Raw genomic sequence first — 15,365 nt, forward strand, 5'->3', positions numbered from 1 at the left:
GGTAAAGCAATCGAAAAAAAAGTAATAATAAACTCTGAAAGAATGGGTTTTTTTTGTAATTTAGTTTACACAATTTCTTCCACTTTGTCCCACAAATAACTTAAATCAACAAAATTTAAAATGAGAAATTAAAAACACAATTTAAATGCTTAACTCAGCATCTTAAAAACGTTAAAGACGAACAGCCCTATATGGAGCTTGTAAGTCTTTTGATTCGACAGAATTGATCAGCTGCTGGCGCTAATGATCGTTTCTTATAATGTCTGAAAAAGCGAAACTTTGTTCTGTGACACAAACGCTTTGAGCACATGACGTCATCATGGCTGCATTATAGGGAAAGCATTTCTTGTGTATTTCTAAATACAAAAACACTGAACATCAAAGTATTTTGATACAAATCACATAGTCATTTTTAATAAGTAAGTCAGATACAAATTTAAAAAAAAAATACAATTTTGTATTTAAAATACAGGTATCAGAAATATTGCCCACCCACCCCCTCGGGGGTAAGAGCCGGTACAGATGGGGGTGTTAAAATGTTCACCATGGTAACGAAGCCATGGGCAGCAAATCTCTTCTGCAACAATATTATAAAAATCACACATGATAATTATTCCATTCAAAACAATACTTAATTATCTGATTATGGCATTCAAATGTTAGGGCTCTCATCTAGCCAGCTCTAAAATGGTGAATTTGCCAAATTACCCAGTAAGTGATGATAGCGAACATCACATTAATACTTCCATTAATAGAAAACGTACGTGTGCCAATGTTTCCATACTTCACAGAAACAGCGAAGGGACACTGAGCATGTTCTGAAGACTTAAAATAGCTTGTAGAGTCTTCACTGAAGATTTTGAACAATGCATTTGTTGCTAATCTCCATCTGTTGACAGACAAACAGAGAGCATGCGTAAGTAATAATAATAATGCACATTAAACCGATCCCAACATCTCTACCTTGAGTTTGACTCCAGGTACAGTGAAGTGGAAGGAATTTAAAACGAACGAGGTCACAGCATGACCCTATTCACCGTTTCCCCCCACTACGTTTGAGGCTGATCTCTCTTCCACAGCAGAAAAAAAAAGATTCAAGACTCAATAACAATGTCGAGCTTTTCACACATCAGATACGCATGATCTTAATTAATACTCATAAAGATTCTGTCAGCAACAGAACCCAGGATACAGAAGCACAACATTGATTTTCACTATATGTAAGCACTCATTTTCAAAAATTCAACAACCCGACTCACAATTTGGCAAAAAATCCACTGTTTCCCGGCCGAGTCACTGAATGAGGAAGAACGGCAACACTTGCTGATTGTTATTTACTGTATCTATTCATCTGTTTTCCATATCTGCTTGCCTTATGCAGGCTTGTGATGTTCCAGACCCTATCCCAGAAGCCATGGGCATAACACAGGAAGGAACCCAAGGCAGGGTGGTGACCCATTACAAGATTCACTATTTTTTAAAGTTACGTTTATATTACTGCATTTAGATGTAATTAATCAGAGCCTTGATAAAACAAATATACTGTAAAGGCACTATGAGGTGACGTAAGACTTGCAGAAGTGTTTCTGTGTGTGTGTGTGTGTGATTGTGTTCTTGGGGGTGGATATCATTCTCTGATGTACTAACATTGGATCCTCTGGTTTCCTGCCATTGATCAAGAGCCGAGTGTTCAGCTGATGGGCCGAACGTGGAAACCCGATCGCTCAGGAGCAGGGATGGGCAGGGGGACAGCGAGTGTGTGTGTGCATGTGTGTGTTTTGGGGGGGGGGTGGATTCCATTAATGCCCATTTCAGATCCTTCAAAAGTGCTGCCACTTCGCACTAATTCACTTCCGTACCTTCACTCTTTGGGTAACAGGTACAACTAACCAAGTATGGTGTTAAATGAACTTTATAGGTCACACATCACATGACCTGCATATAAACCGCGCCGTGTTACATATATACACCCACACGTAATCTGCTGAGATTGTGTCTAATCTCAGCATGGTGGAAACACCAGAAATGTTAAATAAATGGCTACAGTTACACGCAGCCTCACAACGGGGAGTGTTTCCCATTAATGGCGACTCCTCTCTCCCACTCTTCTCCCACTCTCCAGGCTGGCTTGTTTATTTTCTGCCTCTCGCTGGATCTCACTCCTGGCGTCGATATCCCGGCACAAAGTAAAATGTCAGATTTATCACCGAACCAGATGTTTGTGAAGTGTCACTCATATCCTGTGGACTGTTTATACATTTACAGGCCTGTTGCCATAACATGGCTTCCTATTTCTGCTCTCCCTATCACTGCCTGGGCTCTGAGTGTTACTCACTCTCTTCATCCACTGCTTTGGTGTGTGCAAACACGTGTGTGTGTGTGTGTGCGTGTGTGTGTGACGGCGGGGCAGTAGTGGTCACAGCAGGTCTCATCTGTTTCCGATCATCCCCAGACTCAGTTAGGCACTCGTCTCGTCGGGTCTTGCCTGACCACCCTTCTTTCTAGAGGTGGAACTGATGAATCAGCCACATAGGCCACTTTCGCTCATGTCGCCACGGCAGCAGGGCCGCTGGGTGTAGGCTCAGACCAGATTAATACAAAAACACAGTCAATGATCAGTAGTGAAATATGTTTTTATTGCTTCATACACATTTATGAAGGAATATTTATGTCCAGTTCTGAAAACGGATGTACAGACGCTCCTCTACTTACGAATGAGATACGATCTGAACGGACGTTCGTAACTTGAAATGTTCGTAAGTCGTTATTCAACATCATTTTAAGGGTATAGGCAAGTACAAAGAACTAGGATGCTGGGAGTACGCACGCTACACTGCTGCGCGGCGGGAGTAGCAGCCAGAAGTCGTACTCGGCGGAATTGGTGCTCAGAAAAATAACTGATGCTGCGGACAGGAAACGGGAGACCAATGAACACAATTTGGATTTACAGTCCTCTTCGTTCGTATGTCTGAAAGTTTGTAAGTAGAGGAGCGTCTGTATATGGCAAAGACGACATGGAAATACACAGATATAAATATGCTGTGATTTCAAAGACCTAAATTAATACCATCTTTTGGGTGTGTTAAAAAAATTACCCAGGTGTACGATTTCACCCCAGTGTTAAGTTAAAAAAATTGCACTGGTTTTTGCTTTATCGGTCACAAATCTTATATTGACATGGAATTATTTTCTCTTCTTTTAAGATGCATTAAGTTGCATCGCCCATATTTATGTAAGATTTCAACATTAACAGACAGGTTTTTTTGCTTGGAACGAGGTCTGAGGTTGCAGAAATAATCCAGATGGATACGTATGTGTATTTACTTTTATCGCTGGCATCCCTTGAAGTAAAGTCAAGTTCCAGCCAAGTTGCCAATAAAACTGTACATCTCTGCTCTTAGAGATTTAGCTCCGTTTAACTTGAAGATTGTCAAGCTGAGAGGAAAAGACCGAATCTCTCCAAAAGCTGCTTTTTCACTTCTTCTCTTCTTCTTCTCTTCTTCTTTTCTTCTTCCTCTCTTCTTCTTCTCTGCTCTTCCAAAACGAGCAACATAAACATACGCGTCTTATCTGATTAGATAATAAAAAGTAGTTTCCTCGAAATGCCAATATCGCTGTACTTAGCCATTACGTTGCCTCAGTCTTATGGCAAACAATTAAAATCAATCTGACAATAGCATATCCAAGCAAGCACATGCTGTTACTAGTGGGTCACATTATTTGTGTGTTTTTTTGCATGAAAAATACTTACTTCAGGCCAACATATCCATAACACAAATTGTTTTCATTGTACATTTTTCCTGCCTGCTGGAGCAGCATGTATAGAATAATTCTACAATATTTACAACACTAATAATAAGATGCCTGCACTTGTCTTCATCTCTAATCACTGCCATTCCTGACTCCCGCAGTGTTTACACACTGGAACTTCAGGCAGTGCAGGAAACGCACACGTAGCACTGAACTTACTGCAAATACTCATTTCCATCATACTTCTAAAAAAATACAGGTAATGATTTTCTGCCTGTTGAATTGTTGCTGGTGTAAATAAAATCCGACCCTCTTCGCACAGCCCTAAATCACCGCGATGGCTCCGTACGCCATGGTATCGTCTGCGGCCCAGATCAGCGTCATTTTAAACGCTCACCTTTATTCCTGTAGTGCTTGAGAAAGCATTTAAGCACCCCCAAGAACTAAAGTAAAACAAACTGGGGCTGTTATAGACCCAGTCTGCGAACAAAGCTTCTGGGGGGTGACTGAGAGGGAAGAGGAAGAAGAATGTGTGCGAGGGGACCGGATCAGCCCCAAGAGGAAGCCAAGGCGACCATGAGAAAATAAACACCTGATGGCAGCAGAGGATTATGGGAGATATTGTTTACCAAATATATCCTTTTCTGGGTACGATTCGGCTCAGGGGACAAGAGGTGCAGGACGTGCCCGTCGGACATCCTTGCAACGCTCTCTGGTCCGCGCAGCCGTTTGGGGTGCTGCTGTAGAAGCACAAATAAGGAAACCAAGAGAAAGAGGAATTAAAAAGAGTGAATTTTCTGATTGTTATCAGGACCCCGAGCCCTGTGCCCTGACCCCGAGCTGCAGTTTCCTCGGAATGCGTTGCACCTTCCTAACCTGCACACTCAGCACACGCTCTTTGGAATTAAAGTTTGCCGCAGCTTAATATGACCATAAATATAATAAAGTAACATAAATACTGCTTTAACCTCACTCCAAATGAAATTACAACTTAAGAAAAAAAATCTTGCTTTATATAAACAGATTATTTCCAGAATTTATGCTGGGACACTAGAACTGGGTTTACGAGCTGAGGGAATAAGACCGATTTAAGTGGGAGACTTTTTTTTGTTTGAGACGGAAGTGTGGCATAGAGATGGTGGACTCACAGGGTCCATGTGGGCATCTTCAGAGCTTCCGGCGGCCTGAACTCCACTAGCTCCAGCCAGCGGACCTTAAAACCACAGGATCCGCCACACCAACTGACCCCCCCCCCCCCCCCCCCCCCGCTTTCCAGCCCATCCGACTCGTCGCAGCCAGCAGATCGTTCCTCTCTGATCGCGGGGGCCACTGCTGGTGTCAATCACGCCGTCAGGGGGTAAAAATATTTTGAGGAGGCTAAATGAACCATGGGTCGGTGTTGCCAAGATGAGTGTCTGCACTGCCTGGGGCTCCTCCGAGCCCCAGCTCCGCTGCCTAAAGGGCCCCGTCTCAGGCCTAAAATACTGCTTACTCTGCAAGCCTGTTTGTTTTTGATTTATGGGTGCCAAGCACGTTCATTTATCCGCGCTTGTGTGTGTACTGCTGTTCCGCAATAACTAAACTGGCACTTACAGGGAACGCAAACATACAGTTGACCAAAGTAAGACTGGCTGCCAGCTATGCGTCAAAAACGTTGATATTTCGGTCTATTTATAAAACTTAACCCAGCTTATGGAATTGACATTGATTATTCACTTATTGTAGTAGGCCTATCTTATCTTACGCATATGCGGCAGGGGGATTATCGTGCAATTATGATTGCGGTATCACGTGTTCACTGTGTGTATGCGTTTTTGTCGTCATCAGCTGCCTTTTTATTTTGCATAAATTTTGCTACTGGTGTGGTGCGTTTCGCTTTTTCGTATTTCTCATCTTTCGCCTTTTTGCCTACGGGCGTTATTGGTCCACTTTTTTTGTATTAAGCAGTAAATACTTTTGTAAGTTTGTGGTCTTCAAAAACAGCGGCGCACGTAAAAGGCAGAATAAATTGCACGGCAGATAAGCAAATGGGGGATGTCAGGCGAAGCCCACAGGCCGTAAGAACACCGAATACCGGCTTGGCTGCTGAGAGGACGGGGGATGCTTCAGTTAAGCCCCCGGCTCTTAAAATAAACACGTGCGGATTTGATGAATGATCAGCGGGGAGATGCGCTCGCTCTGCGCACATCCCTCTGCAGGAACCCCGATGATGTCAGCCGGTCAGTGTAAGCCCTTTCCGGCGGAGCAACGCCAACCATTTCTCATTTAATTTTTTCTTTCCCTGTAACTTCTTTTAATTTGACAATTCGCGGTTTTTTTCTCTACTACGAATTCCTTATTTTGCTTCTCAAATAAACAGTAAACGAATACATTTTCAGAATTGCTTTCATTACTATTACAGGTGGTATTATGAATTTAAATAACAGTTAAACATTCTTACAATAATTTCCCCCATTAACTCCAATAGTATACCTATTTGAATTATGTTTAAAGCCTTTTTATAGCTGGTGTTTATAGCTTTGAGGCGGTAATCAATTACTAATTACAGTATCATCCAAAATTATCGTTTCAAACACCGCCAGAACGGGGGTTATAAAACTGACATAAATCAGTGTTACTACTACAGGGATCGTTTCCACTGCGATCAAACGATGTCTGTTTAGGTTAAGCCAATGAGGGGGAGACAATTCAAATGTATGAAGAGGTAGAAAATAATGCGGGTATCCGACTGTTATTCGTGGGGGGTGATTGTAAAAGGCGAGAGATGCTCGTTCCGTACGGTCCTTTTCCTACCTCCCTCCCCATCTCCGGCCCCAAACCTCCTCCCACCCACCTACCGTTAGTGCGCTGAGTGGCCCCAGCCGGATTCCTGAAAATGCCGCCCCAGGCCAGGTTTCTCAGCTGTGCACGTGGAAGACCTGTCATCCCGTCATAAACACTTATTAAGAAGTGATTAATATTTTAATGGAGAGAGACCACCATTGTTAAGGGGTACGCAAGTCCGTCTAAAATGCCTCTGCAGGCAGTGAGAGAGAGAGAGCGCACAGCAGCGTCTCATTCGTTATCTGAGATTTGGGGACTCGAAGGCCCCTCTTCTCATTTGCCTAAACTTACCCCACGGGCGGGGGGGTGTACAGGGGGAGACCGAAGAATGGTGGCGATCTAATTTTTCTTTACACATTTAGCGGAACGCAGCCCACACGACCAGGCAATACGGTTCCCGGCTTAAGCCGCCGATGGCTCCACGGAAAAGCCTCGGGGCTGGGAGACGACGGGAGAATGAAATAACAGTTTCACGAGAAGATATATGAGCACTCGTCATTGTCTTAAAGCTTTTTAGATTTTTTTTAGTTTTAGATTTTACTTAACCTGTCGATGTTGTTAAAAATATGAGTAACACTTTACTTAAGTAAAGCTCCCATTTATAATGCATTATAGATACCTTCAAAATGCATTATAATGGATTATACTGACCATAATAATACAGTATCTAGGTATCTGCAGTGCATTATAGATCAAAGCTTCATAGAGCATTCATAATGCATAATAAACATGGCTATAACGTGTTATGCCTTTTTATAAATAGTTATAGTCGTGTTCATGATACTTTATGAATGCATTATAATGTATTCATAAAGTGTTACCGAAATAGCAAAAAAAACAATGCTTTCAATTACTGATTTTAACAAATTGCGGGATTTACTTTTGGGTTGTGGTTGCTTATCAGCCTTTCCCATTAAATGTGACATAGGGTTTGTATTGACGCTGCCACAAAGAATTCCAGCAGTAACAAAAACCAAAGGCTTGTGAAAACTAGCTCTTGATAAGGTTCTGGATACATCAGCACAACTGAGTTGCCCTTATCGGTTACTTTTACATTTTGTTTTACAAGACTGAGCGCCCACAGTTTAATTGTCACATCAGAGCTCGTCATCTTGCAGGATGACAACGACACGCAGGAATCTGAGCTGCTCGGCTTCAATAGATGAACACGTAAAACCTGCCACTAATTACAACCGACGTGGTGTTGGCTCGTGATATCTCAGCCTTTTAAAGGCAGTGTGATCCTACAGCAGTGCATTGTAGGTAATATTTACTCCAGCGTGCCAGATCAGTTCTCGGGGTTTCCCGGTTTTGAGAGCCGCAGCAACGGTTTGGGTCTTGCTGGGCCAAACGTAAACGTCGGGTCCAATGCATCATTTCGTGTTACGTGCACAAACACAGATAGGTCTAATGTAGCCAGGACTGCCGTCAGCCGGCAAATCACAGTGACAGAAACAAAATGGTGGACCGCACGACACGACTCAAATGGAACGGCTGATTGGTTCACACTATCCCCCAGCATGGAAGTTTAATGTAACATCGCGGTTGGTGATATAAACAACGGAGGCCATCTTCAGCCCACTGTAAACCAACGGGACTCGCTGTGTACCTCATTCAACAAAAACAATTTTGATGAATCGCGGGACCCCTGACCCCAGCCGCATATGATAATGGAGAGATGAGCGAGGCCTGAATCTGTAATCCTCATAAGCCAAATATGTCCACATCTTTTTCATAATGAAAAGGTCAAGCTGACAAGCAGGTAAGGCTAATGGAGGTTAAGAGATTTATGTATAATAGAGGATAAGTAATAAGCAAAAGAGGAAAACTTGAAAAAAATATTAAAATTACGAAAAATGTCTAAGGTAGCTAGTTTCATAAATAAAATGACGTTATTTCAGAAATAATTTGTTTATCATTTACATATATTTCAGTTTTATTTGATTATGCAAGATAGCCTATTTTCATTTTTAACAGAGTGATAAATTTGTAATCTTTTTCCTGCAAACCTATGCTTTCTTTATAATATAAAAACAAACATCTTTAATAAAAAAATGTTTTAAAATAACGTTCAATGGCAAATTGTTTCTTAAATGAATAAATGTGAATCTTAATAAAATTACTTATTCGGATATTATGTCCGAAATAGCTATAGTAAATTGCAAGAAATATGAATTTAACGGCTTCATGATATATTATGTTTCAAATATTTTTTATATGTATAAGACTAATGGAAATATTTTTCAAATGACTAGCGGGGCATTTTGCGTGACTGCTTTCTGAATATATATTATATTTTTTTCTAAAAGTTGCGGTTTCCGTGATTATAGTGCACCAGTACGCATAGCGTGTTATAACACAAACAGGTCAGCTTTTATTTTGAAATTCAAGTCAAATATTCAACCCCTATTCACTTTCTATATAATGCGAATGCTGTGAGGGCACGTTCAGGGAAAGTTTAAACTTTATTCACCTGAAATTAATACCGTAATAAAAAAGTGACTTCTGAAAGGTCAGTGTTGTGAGATAATTTAACAGCAGTATCAATGATAAAACTTATAGAGTATTATGTCCCTTTAGCGGTTCATAAAAGTTCGTACAAATGTAAACCGACCTATTTCTCCATAATTGACCCAGTAGATGTCAAACGCTTTCATAAGTAATTTTAATAGCAGCTTATTATAAGTACAAATATATAAAGCATATAATTATTGAAAAGTAATGTTTACTGAAGCTCATGTCTACATCTGAAGATGTCTGCCATTACTCGAGAGTATGACGGGATTCATATTTCTTTACGAGCAGTCTTCGGGAACAACTGAAGGTGATCCTCTTACACTATTGTACGAAAACATTTCAGTGGGCTTTCTGAAATTGAATTAACCTTCTGTGGTGTTTATTTTTAATCCCGACCAAAGGCTAACGCACGGCAGTGCTTGTGGACTTAAAAGGAGGGGGAGGGGGGAAAGAACTCGGCAAAACATCATCTCGCCCAGAGCAAAGAGGAAAAGCATTCAGTCATTTTATATAGGCCCTTGAGGAAATGGATGTGTAGGTACATGTAGTGCCGCACACATGTTTACCTGCCTGGTTCTAAGATAAAGCCCTTTGAAGACATATTTAACCGTGTGTATAATACATTAGTCTATTAAGAGTATTTAAAATTTGTTTTGCATCCTTGTTCAATATCGCCGTAGTCCGTAGTATATATATATATGCACTGTCGATCATATATGCACTGTCAATAGGCCAGTGTGTAATCAACGATCTTAATTTGTTAATGGTCGGCGCAGTTCAGCAGCCTTGTCCTCCCCTTTTCACATAAAGTGATCCAGCTTCACTCCATCACTCCGGCGCGCGCCGGCCGCTCTGCTCAGTGTTTAGTGATCAGCGGACAAACCCGACATGACAGCTCTGCACCTCTTCTTTATATACTACAGGGCAGAAACAGTAGGCCTAAACCGTAGCTACAGGCAATAAAAAAATACAGATTTAAGCACCACAAGCCGTGTTGCTGCTTCGTCTCTTTTTGTGTGGGTTAATTTTGTTGGCAGTTTTATCTGATTAAAATGTTTCACGTTTCGTTTTTTTGACAGATGACTCCTGGGCTTGTTTGTTTGTTTATTTGTTGTTAAAAATGAATGATTTGGCCGGGTATGTCAGCAGGAAAATGTTTTATGTAAGGGGCTTAGGGCGGTCTAATTAGTTTTAGGTGCGAACATTTCTCTAAACCGCCTGGCAGTCTGCTTTCCACTTGGATTGTAATTCAGGTGCGTTGGTCGGGTTTAACTTTTCACGATTAGGCTTTTATAAACTTTAGCCAGAGAATTTATTTATACAGCGTTTTTATAAAAGCTGGAATTCTGGGCCAGTACACAGGGTGAAATTCAGTTCACCGTAGAAAAGGAAAATATATTTATTCATTTTACAAACCGCGTTTTGATGTGCCGGTCGCTGGAAAAGAAAAAAAATCTTTGATTTTCACTTTGTAAAAACGAGAAAAGGACGCAGGCGATGTCGCCTGAAGCGGGGATACGTTTATAACAATTAAATTGCTCTTCTCAACAATAACCCTCAAACTATATAAGACATATAGTCTAATCAACCCCTTAATCAAAGAAATTCAGAATAAACGAACCCACGTCTTAATAATGGTGAAAGTATAACGTGTGTCGATATGTTTATAATTTTTAAGTCCATGACAGAAATCACACCAAAGACCTTATGATGTATTAAAACCCCTGAGTGTGGCGTCGCTTGCGGACTGGTCCGCCGGCTCTCAACGTTGACTTGATAGGCAGGAAGGAAAGGAAAATACACTCTGGCTCTCTTTCAAAGTAAGCACCTGGCTAATGTTATTCAAACCTTAGTGTTGCATCGACCTTCTGCGGACTATTCAATCAACAGTCTTGGCTCGAGGTTCTAAAAGCCCCTCATAGATTCTGCGCGGGTTGAAATCATTGGCAAGGGCTGGGGCCGAGGGGATCTTTTTATATTAATTTGGTAGGACTATACATTTTCCCTTACTTGTAAGGGGAGGATCCGAAGATTTTTTTTTGTACCTGTGTGTAATATTATATGTAACACTGGCCTTATATGACTGTGAGCTGCTTATGCGGGACGCAAACATCGCTGTCAATACATAGCTAAGTCAGCAATGCACAAAATAACAGGTCAAGAGTGGTATACGGTCCCTTTCTGACTTTAGTATTTGGAAAATGTCAGTTGCTCATTCATCCCCGTCAACGTTTCCATCAACATTTTTATGGTATTTATTTGGCTTATACGCGGGGAACCGGTAACTTTTGACAAGTTGCGAGGGATGATCAGTCTCGTAAGTAAGCAAAATCAATCTGGGTCACGTTACGACAGAATTGAATTTAATAGGCAAAAATAGTTTGTGGCTGGCAGTTATAAATACTTGGATTATTGAAGATCTGTGTTGCTGGTCATATTTTTTGACAAGACAGATTTCATGTTCAATAATACACAATAATAGTAACACCATCACAACCAATGATGATGATAATAATAATTAATAAATAGTATTAGTTTCTAGGTTTAATGTTGGTTCCCTTTTTAATATTTATAGTACCGCGGTACGGTGTCTATCATCTATGCAATAGTGATTAAAGACGTTTTAAATGACCAATTAATCTGTTTTGTGGTGGGAAACAATGGGGTTCTTAATGACATTTCATGTTTATGCTTATTAAATTTTGCCTGGGCCAGCATTGGTAGTTGGTAGCAGTCGCTAGTTGATGGCATGTGGATGACAAGCCTGTTTGGACCTTTAAAAATATCTTTTTTTTAAATGCTTTTTTCTGTTTTTGATTGGAAGTCAAGGTCATTGAATTACTCGCTTAATAATCATAACTAATCTGCTGCTTCAGGCGATTTTTATCCAGGGCCCAGTGGTGGACACCTACTGCATGACGTGCTCCTCCCCCCCAGGTGAATGGTCTGCTATGTATGGGGGGGTGGGGGTGAGTGGGAGTTAGGATTATTCCAAGGGCCCCTGAATGACAGGGGTCCTAAGAAAATTGGAAAATAATTAGATTAGTCTGGACTGGGGGGCCCAATATTATATGCTTTCATGGGGCCCAAAATCTTTAGCAATGCTTCTGTAGTGGGGCGCCATCCCAAGGATGGGCAAGCTAGAGTTAACTTAACCAGAAAGGCACCTGTGGGGGGCACCTCAGGTTTACTAAATGGTAAGTGCACCTTATTTGGCCCTGCGTCACATTTCCTCCACTGGAGGGGCATCCATTAGGACAGCTGCTCACATTCTCATGCAGGGACAGATACCCTGTACAGTACTATACAGCACTGCATCACATTTTTGTCCACGGGAGGGGCCTCTATTTGGGCACTTCATCATGGTTCTTATGGCTTAGGCATAGGCGTACCCTTTACAGTAGGGCTTCCCAACCCCCGCTTCACTGGGGGTTTTACAGAAGGGTTAGTTCATTTCAAAGGATAAACCTATAATATATATAAATATAAAGCAGGCACCTAGCCATGCAGTCAGGTTTACAAACATTTGTGAATCAATGGGTCGTTCTTAAGAGCTCAGTGAATTCAAGCGTGGTACCGTCATAGGATGCCACCTTTGTCAGCTCATGAAATTTCCCTGCTAGATATTCCACACTCAACTGTAAGTGGAATTATTGCAAATTGGGAGCATTTAGGAACAACAGAAACTCGGCCACGAAGTGACCGACCGCATAAACTAACAGAGCGGGGTAGTTGAGAGCTGAGGCACATAGTGTGTGAGAGTCGCCAACGCTCTGTTGACTCAGTAACTGCAGAGTTCCAAACTTTCTTTGGCATTAACCTCGGCACAGAAACTGTGTGCCGGGGGCTTCATGGAATGGGCTTCCATGGCCAAGCAGTTGCATGCAAGCCTCACATCACTAAGTGCAGTGCCAAGCGTCAGATGGAGTGGTGTAAAGCACATCGTCACTGGATCCAGTGACGAATCAGGCTTCTCCGTGTGGCAGTCTGATGGACGTGTCTGGGTTTGGCAGATGCCAGGAGGATGTTACCTGCCTGACTGCATTGTGCCAACTGTAAAGAGGTGGAGGAGGGATAATGGTATGGGGTTGTTTTTCAGGGGTTGGGCTAAGCCTCTTAGTTCCAGTCAAGGGAACTGTTTATAGGTCTTTTTTTTCAGGAACCAGAACTTTTTTTTGGCACCTGGGACGTTTGTCGCGTTCACACTGCAGGAACTCTGCCTGATCGTAGTTCCTCAGAGGCAGTTCCAGAACCCTTTCTAGTACCTACTCCAGATTTGATACTTTTCATTCAGAACTACAGGGGAGGCAGTTACAGCGAGAGCTTGCTGACTGGTTGACTACAAGCACCAATACTAACTTTGGAAGTTACGCAGAAGTGCAGGAAAACGATATAGATGCAGTGGAGCAATAATTGAGTAGATCGAATTATTTTTGTACCTTAATTACATTTGATGCATCAATTAATATATTGTTTGTTCCGTATTTCTGCATTGGAAAATTTGATTGATAAACGGTCTGCTTTTGTCTAATATCTCTGGTGCCAGCGGTGAAACTTACCAGTGCTTATCACCAGGATAATATTACATCATTTTTTTATTCTGTGTGAAAACAAAAGATTGATCTTCTGGCCAGATTTGATAAAAATCATAAACATGTCGCGGCTCATATGATTGCAAAAACTAACAAATAACTAACAAAACGACTTACTTGTCCTCCATTGTTTTGGCGTGACTGTGATGTTTTGTATAAAGTTTAGTGTGACATTGACCTGTGAGCTTTTTGTGTCTCCCTTGCTAATTTAGCATAGAGGTCCTGGTTCCTGTCGTGTGGTGTGAAAGTGACACAATAATGTGGCCAGGAGCTATAAAAGTCCCTGGTTTGGATGGTCCAGGAACTTGTAAACTGGCAGTAGGTTCTGGAACTTCGGGACGAAAGCGCTCTTACGCTTCAGCATACAAAGACATTTTGGACAATTCTATACTTCCAACAGATTGGGGAAGGTTGATAAAGATGTTTGAGTGAATTTGGTGTTCAAGAACTTGACTTAACCTCAACCGTATTGAACACCTTTAGCATGAACTAGAGTGGAGATTGCAAATCAAACCTTCACGTCCTGACCTCACAATTGTTCTTCTGCATGAATGGGCGGAAAAAATTCCCACAGACACACTCCAAAATCTTGTGAAAAGCCTTCCCAGAAGAGTGGCAGCTGTGTCCACCGGCATCAGAGCTAGCCCGAGCACATCTATCTAACCATGACCTCTGCAGTCAATGCCAAAATAAATGTGCAAATGATCAGAGTGAAGAAATAATTGGTCATTGTTTAATATTTTGTTGTAATGCAATAATAGTAATTTTATATAATCAAATATCTTTAAAACAGGTGCTTTCAAGTCATAATGTTATGTTTCTTTAAACATGTTGACTTGTACTGCATTAATATTGATACCCCAATGGGAGAAAAGTATGAGCAAAGGTTGTTAATAAAATTTGATTTATATACTAAATATATAGACTATAAAATCCTTTCAGTATTATTGTAACATGGTTGTATATGCAATTAATAATAATAAAAGATGAATCGTTTGATATTAATCTCTGATCATTTTGAAATGATGGTCGTCTCCTCGTCACTATTACTTACAATTATTTTTTTTTGGTTAAACTGCCATCCTTTACAGTATTTCCCTCCACATACATTGCAACCACACAGCACCCCCGTCTGAGGCAACATGAAATTGTCTGGCAAGTCGGTACCCCACGCTGCTTAGCCAGGGGTGCCGTGAAGTGGGGAAAGTTACGGCAATTCCATGGGCCCCTGAGTGATGGAGCCCTAAAAGTTTAGAACGTGGTTGGCCTGGGTTGGGGGCCCAATATGACATACTTTCATGGACCCCGCAGTCCCCCAGCAGTGCCACTGTGCATGGCTGTTCTTTGCTGGGACAGCAGAGGGCACGAGTATTTCTAGAGGAGTTCTACATCCTACGCTGGTTTTGCAGAAATCGCAAGTTGGCCCTACTTATAGAGCTACTGACTTCGCTTTGTCTCAGACAGTGCGACCACAGACGACAAAAGATTGGGAACTCCTAGCCCGTAGCATTGATCGGCCCTGTGTATATCTGTCCACATCATACATTTTTCTCATCCCAAATTACTATTTGACAGTGCTACACTTTAATCGTTACTTTACTTCTATCAACAATAAAATTGTTTCATTGGGTTTGACCTCTGTTTTTCTGACCTGTGATGTTGGTTTATTTTTATGACAAAGAA

At 41.4% G+C, this 15,365-nt stretch overlaps 1 long non-coding RNA gene across 1 annotated transcript in view; it reads right to left on the minus strand.

The window, feature by feature from the left end:
* Nucleotides 1-902: 902 nt before the first annotated feature.
* The window catches only part of LOC125726397 (uncharacterized), a 38,013-nt gene continuing 23,550 nt past the window's right edge, over nucleotides 903-15,365 (minus strand). Inside the window, exons 2-3 of the long non-coding RNA XR_007388172.1 lie at nucleotides 4,380-4,490; nucleotides 903-3,534 (exon numbers count right to left, since the gene is read on the minus strand). This is a non-coding gene — a long non-coding RNA (uncharacterized LOC125726397). The remainder of the gene's footprint in view (nucleotides 3,535-4,379; nucleotides 4,491-15,365) is intronic.

The sequence above is a fragment of the Brienomyrus brachyistius genome, unplaced genomic scaffold (genome assembly GCF_023856365.1).
Source record: "Brienomyrus brachyistius isolate T26 unplaced genomic scaffold, BBRACH_0.4 scaffold71, whole genome shotgun sequence".
NCBI lineage: Eukaryota > Metazoa > Chordata > Actinopteri > Osteoglossiformes > Mormyridae > Brienomyrus > Brienomyrus brachyistius.